Source organism: Phascolarctos cinereus, unplaced genomic scaffold, assembly GCF_003287225.1.
Source record: "Phascolarctos cinereus isolate Bilbo 61053 unplaced genomic scaffold, phaCin_HiC Scaffold_4;HRSCAF=312, whole genome shotgun sequence".
Classification (NCBI taxonomy): Eukaryota; Metazoa; Chordata; class Mammalia; order Diprotodontia; family Phascolarctidae; genus Phascolarctos; species Phascolarctos cinereus.
In genome coordinates this window covers 118783255-118790290 of record NW_027555847.1, presented here as the reverse complement: position 1 = coordinate 118790290, position 7036 = coordinate 118783255, and positions in this window count along the sequence as shown.

Genomic DNA, 7036 nt, shown 5'->3' with positions numbered 1-7036 from the left:
GTTGGAGGGAAGGTAGGAGGAGGAAGATGGACATAGGGAACAAATCCCTGCAAAACTCAAGCCCTGAGGTGAGGAGTGCAATGTAAATTCCTTGCCAAAGGACTAGACAGAAGGTACAGCAAGTTCACCAACTCAGTAGTGCTGGGAGGGACTCTCTCTCTCTGCCCTCCTTCATTTGCTCTCAGTAGACTTTAGGAAAGCTGAGTTGTGATGAGACATGCCCTGGTCCTAGGTACTGCTTGCTCCTTCCATGAGGAAATCCCTGGGTTCCTTTCTCTTCTATCTCTGAAACCAGATCATAGCCAGGGTAGCTCACAATTCAGATATCTCTCTGCTCAACAGACCATATCCCATGACTTCAGGCTGTATGGATTTGACTCCCTGTCTCAGAAACTCAAAGAATGTCTTTCCTTTCCACTGAACTCTTAAGTGGTGCCATTGTTGACTCATCCTAGCAGCTTCCTGCCCCACACTAGTCTCCAACCTGTCTTTTTCTTATGTTTTCTTCCCAGAAATCTCTCTCTCTCTCTTGCTAATGCAATTACCCTGCACCCAGACATACAGGCCCATGGCTAAATCCATCAGGCTTTCTACTGAGGCCCAGAGTCCCTTAGGTAATGTTTCAGGAGGAAGACAAAGAGGGAAAAAAAGAATCTGAAGAGCTAAAGAGGAATCCTAAACTGTGTCAAGAGGTTAGAGGGTGGAAAAATATAACAGAGAAAGAGAAGAAGAAAGGCCACATAATATTCACAGCATTATAATAGATTGTGATGCTTTCTGATAGAGGACAGAAGTTTCTCACCCTCCCAGAAACAAGGAGGATGATCCCCTGGTGCCACCAGGGGAAAAGACACTTAATACTAATTACAGGAAGAAGAGAGAAGTTGAAGTTGGAGACTTAGCTTCATGGTACCAAAGTACCCATATATCAACCTGACATGAACAACGCAGATGGTCTTCCTGGGGTATATATCTCAGGTGTGACAGATTTCAGAGGTAATGTGTTCTAATTTAAAGATCCCTAGACTTTGAGTCTGGGAAAGACTAGATATAAATTCTTCCTCTCACAATAAATGTGTAAGCATAGGAAAGTCACAATCTCTCTGAGCCTCAGTTTCCTCATCTACAAAATGGGGATAAAAATATTTGCCATATCTAACTCACAAGGCTTTTGGGAGAAGCAACTGAAATGGTGTACAGGAAGCTTTTTGAGAAATATGTGTACATTAAGACTTTAATAAATTTGGGATTTTATCATAAGTAAGTATAGTCTCTGATAGTGCAGATTGCAACATGTCCTCTAATCTGGTACAATTCTAGAACGTCTATGTCTTTCCTCCTCCATAACATCCTCCATAAGAGAACCTACCCAATGCAATAAAGGACTTCCTCTAGGCAACGGTTCTTAATCTGGGGTCTATGAACCTGGTTTTTATTTTCTTTTGTTATTATTTTGATTGCTGGGGTTTTTTTATTGCTGTTTTTCAATATGATCAATTTTCTTTCTAATCCTATATAGTTTGTTTTATATATTTTAAAATATTACTGTGAGAAGAGGTCCATAGGCTTCATCAGATTGCCAAAGGGGTTCATGACACAAAAAACACTAAAACATTTATATAATAATAATAACAATAATAATCCTCTAAATATTTTACCATTCTAGGAGTACCAGTGCAACATTCAGGCTGTCTCTCTGTTATTCCTGTCTTTCCTGGATATTTCCTGGATAGCTTTTACTCACATCATCATTGCCAGAGTGATGAAGCCTACTTAGACCACCGTATATCTCTGCACTTCCCTTTAAGTCACTACAATTATAATTTTATGAAGATCAGAGCGTTCTTTGATTTATAGCTACACTAGAAGAATATTGGTGGTTTTTCCCCCACTTTCTTTTTTATTCTTTGTTATCAGGGATGACTCTGTAGGTAAAGGATGGAGGCAGGAAACAATCAGAAATAGAGGTGATTTTTTAAAATAATTTTTTAATTTATAAAGGAAATAATTTTTAAAAAAAACAAATTTGTTCCTATGATGGGAAACAGCTTGCTATCTTTTAAACCACTAAACAATTTCCTGAATACAATCCAGAATACTTTCTTCTTCCTTGTCAATGAGCTTGAGTCTTTTCATCATAGTCTTTAGAATTCCTAATTACTAATCTGTGTTTGGAATATGGCATTAGTATAATAAAGTGTCTATTTCTCCAGGCCACTCAAAAAGACAGACAGACAGGGGCAGCTAGGTGGTGCAGTGGATAGAGCACTGGTCCTGGAGTCAGGAGGACCTGAGATCAAATCCAGGCTCAGACCAGATACTTGACATTGACACTTACTAGCTGTGTTACCCTGGGTAAGTCACTTAACCCCAATTGCCTCAAAAGAAAAAGAAAAACACACACACATGCACTTGTACATTGTGTTTTTTGGCACATATATTTTTGTTACTACCTAATGAATTTCTTTATTGCAACATGGTGTGACATAGAGGATGTCCATATTTTTCCATAGCTTTTCTATAGCTGGTTTCAGATACAGGAAAATATGTGTTCAATTTCTCCCTCTGATACATACTATGTGACCTTGGGTCACTTAAAGTCTCAATGCCCTGAACAACTAACTATCTGGCCCAAAAAGATGCAGATCTACATCGGTATAAGGACAGTTTGATCTTCAAGAGTCCCCATATCATCGAAATCACAGGCATAATACCAAAAACAAACAACAAAACTCTTTTTAAACATTCTAGAATATACTCCTATTCCTCCCACTTGAAATGTACCCCTGATTTTGAATTTTCTGATTTTTAAAAAACGTTATTGAAATACACCTTTTCCATTAAAAGAGGTCGTGGTGTAGTAAATAGAGTATCAGAAGTAAGAAGCCCTGACTTCAAATCCCACCTCAGATACTAGCTCGGTGATCCTGGGCAAATCATCTCACTTCTCTTCATGTTCAGTTTCCCAATCTATAAAATGGGGATAATAATAACATCTACCTCACAGGGTAGTTGTGAGAATTAAATTAGATCACATATTCAAAGTGCTTCGCACACCTTGAAATATGTGTATGAGCTATTATAATGATTATTACTTAAGCTCATGGACTGAAAATTGCCCAGTTCTGAATTCGAATATTACTTTTTTCCATTTCCCCTTTTTGCATTTGTTTCGTACTGATAGCATAAATGGAAGGGGTGAGGGTAAGGGCCAGAACTACATTCTTCTAGAAGCATCAAACAGTCCGATTAAGTGGTATGTTTCAGGTGGCTTGGTGCGTGGTTAATTAACATGCTGCTGCTGCTGCAGCAGTGTGGTTTAAGAATCTAGGCATTGCTAAAGTAAGCTAATAAGCTGCCGGGACCAGGATGCTTTGGATTGTTCCCATTTGGCTGTGGTCATAATCATTTAAGAGAATGCATTTGTATTAGTATATTTAACACTTCATAACAGTAACTAATAAAAGAGCAGGTCAGTGTGATATCTGGAATGGTTTACTTCTTTAAGATCTCCAGAAGGGAAAGTTCATCCTAAAATATGCCAAAGCATTTTAAAATGCTAATTAGGCAATTGGTAGGGACAGCGCCATTTTGGTCCTAACTTCATCACTCAATTAATCAACAAATGCTTATTACTAGTCTACTACGTTCCAGGCACCATGCTAGAGACTAAATATACGAATACAAAACCAAAACAGGCCAGAAGATGAGCTTACCCTTTGAAATGTGAGGTTTTATAATAGCAACTTCACAAACCTTAATTTAGTTGAAATACCTGCAAACATTATTGCTCTTCACTTCAGTAAATAGCTGTGGAGAATATATATTTATCAAGTATGTTATTCATCGATTTCGTGTACATTATGAAGAAGAGGAAGATACATACAAATTCACTACTCTGGTATACCACAAGAGAAGCCCAAAGATTGCTGAGGTTTGTTTTGTTTTGTTTTTCTTTCTCTAATTCCTCCATGAACATTCTGACTGGATTAGAATTTCAGCTATAGTATATTCCTTACATTCAATCAAGGCAAAATGTCTAGGTTTCTTCTTAGCAACAAAGCCAAAACAAAATCAATTCTTTTTAGTGGGAGCTATTTGATATCAGGAGAATGGTCTCAGGGCCCTTATTTAGAGCGTGGGCCTGAACTCATGATGAAAAATGCTATCCACCTCCAGAGAAAGAACTGATGGAGTCTGAATACAGATCGAAGTATACTATTTTTCACTTAATTTTTTTGTGTTGGTTTTTTTTGTCTGTGTTTTCTTTTACAACATGACTAATATGGAAATATGTTTTGCATGATGGCACTGCTTACTGTATCAGGAAAGAGGGAAGGAAGAGAGAGAGGGAGAGAATTTGGAACTTGAAATTTTAAAAAAATGAATGTCAAAAATTGTTTTTATATCAATAGGGAATAATAAAACATTGTTTAAAAATGGGTCTGAATATAAAATAATTGAATGGCAGTAAGAGTCATAAGTTCATTTAAGATATCTTAACTGTGATGAGTTATGATACAATGGGACCAGGAAGCTACGTACCAAGCATGATAGATACAACTTACATGATTGAACTAGCTAGCTGTGGTCCAGTTCTCTGACTGTGCCTAACTACAACTTGAGATTTCACAATCCTACATCTCCTTCCCTTAAAGAACCCATGTATAAAAAAAATTATAGCCTCTTTTCTTGCTCATGTACTATACCCTTATCTAAATTATTGGGTGAGAGGCTGGATAGCACCTGTGTCTAGGTTCTTGGGAGGTTTTCATTTCAATTTACAATTGACAGGAGGTTCTATTGAAACTAGCATTACTTATAACTATAGCAGCCACAGAAAGTTATTATTCTTTTAAAAAAAAAACTTTCAGGAGATCATAGGATTCAAGGTTGGAAAGGACCTCAGAGATCTAGCCCAGTCCCTTGATTTACAGATAAAGAAACTGAGTCCCAGAGGTGTACCCAAGGTAATATAGGAAGTAAAAGGCAAAGAAGAGTCAAAACCACTTTGATTTCAACTTTAAAACTTGTCTTACAGTAAATTCAAAACGCTAAGCCCAAACTTCAAGAACCTCTTTCATATAATGTAATATAAGCATGTTTCTAGTTTCCAAAAACAACTAAATATTTGGAAATACTTCAAGGGGACAAAGGAAGAGAATGGATGGGTCACTAGTATTGTCTTTCTACACAAAGGATAACTCACTTCTGAATCAGTCCATTATTCAAGCTCTGTTTAAATAGGTCACTGACAAATATTTTGGCTATCTATTTTTTTGTTTTTTGTTTTATCCTAGTGCCTACCTACAAGACATCAAAGAGCTTTTAGGGAGCAAAAGTACAATTCTGTGGGTATTTTCTTCTATAAGATGAAAACATTTGATTTAATGTCTCCCTTCCTTTGTTCTAAAAAATGTTTGTTATGAAGGGAAAAAAATTTTAATGGAAAATTGAAAGACATACAACACATATTTAGCACTCTTCATGGCTCTGAAATATTTTTTTTAGTTTAAGAACTTAAAATGTATTCTAATTTGGCTTGCTTAGATAATTATAATTACTATAAGAAATTTAAGATACTTTAATGAATCTGTGATCATATTGATGTGGGTATTCAAGGAAATGATGAAGATTTCAAGCCTCCTCATACAGTGTCGTTCTTGTTCATGCCTTCCCATAAATCCCAAATGCTAGAGGCCTTCTTTTAGCCTTCTAACATCATTAGGGTATCAACAGAACACAAAAAATATCCTTTTTTCCCTTGCTCTCAATGCATTTGACTAACCCCACCACCTTTTCCATCCATACATCTTTCTAGATGATTTCTTTCAGGAAAGGATAATAGATTTAGGCTAGAAGGACCTTAGAGGGGATCTAGTCCAACTCCCTTAGTTGGGAGATATGGAAATTAAGGACCAGAAAGTGTAATCACTTGCCAAAAATCACACAAATAATAAATAGCAAAGCCAGGATTTGAACCCAGATGCATTGAATTTAAGCCCAAGACTCCTCCTGCTGTACCATAATGCCTCTACCTTTATACCACTACCTCTAATTTTATACCTCAAATAGTCAAATAGATGCATCATCTCATCAATTTGGGAGCTCCCTCTAAAGATGTAAATCTCAACTCATCCATGCCTGTTCGTTCTGTGTGACTCTTGTCCCTATCATCCCAAAGGTTTGACTTAAGGGTTACACCCAATATGCTGGAAAATTTCCTTGATATTACTTAGGGAACCAGTAGAGCACTCCGGTTCTTCACTTGTCATCATTTGATTTTTCTCTATTATCAGACCATATTATCTATGTATCATACATTCTTTGATGATATCCTTTACTCCTGTTTTCAGTATATTTCTGTTTCTATCAATGTCTGTTGGTTTTTGTTGGTGAGAAATATTTGTTGGGTTAAAATAAACAAATCCTGTAGTAATCAAAATGAAATAAAAAGCTATATTCAATAAAGAGCTGTTGAAGAAAGGATGAAAAATTAACTGGATACTAAATAACCTAATCCAAAGAATTGGTGGACAAAAACAAATCATTAATACAATAGATAATTCAATGAAGGTAATAACAACAATGAGACAATATTTCAACATCTGTGTGATATGACCAAAGCAGTACTTTGAGGGAAAATTATATCTCTAAGCACTTTAATAAACAAAAGAGAGGAAAAAATAAATAAGTGAATTGAGCATGCAAATAAAATAACTAGAAAATCAACAAAAAATTTAAAACCCTATTAAACACTGAAGTAGAAATTCTGAAACTCAAAGAAGAGATTGGCAAAATTGAAAGTAAAACATCTACCGTATTAGCAAATAAAACTAGGAGATTTTTTTAAAATAAAGTAGATAAAACACTAGCTAAATGGATTTTTGAAAGAAAACCAAATTACCAGTATCAAAATTTTTAAAGAATTCATGAAAATTTAGAAGATATAATAAAGGCAATTATTAGAAATTATTTTGCACAACTCTATGCCAATAAAACTGACTCAAATAAAGTAGATGAATATTTACAAAAA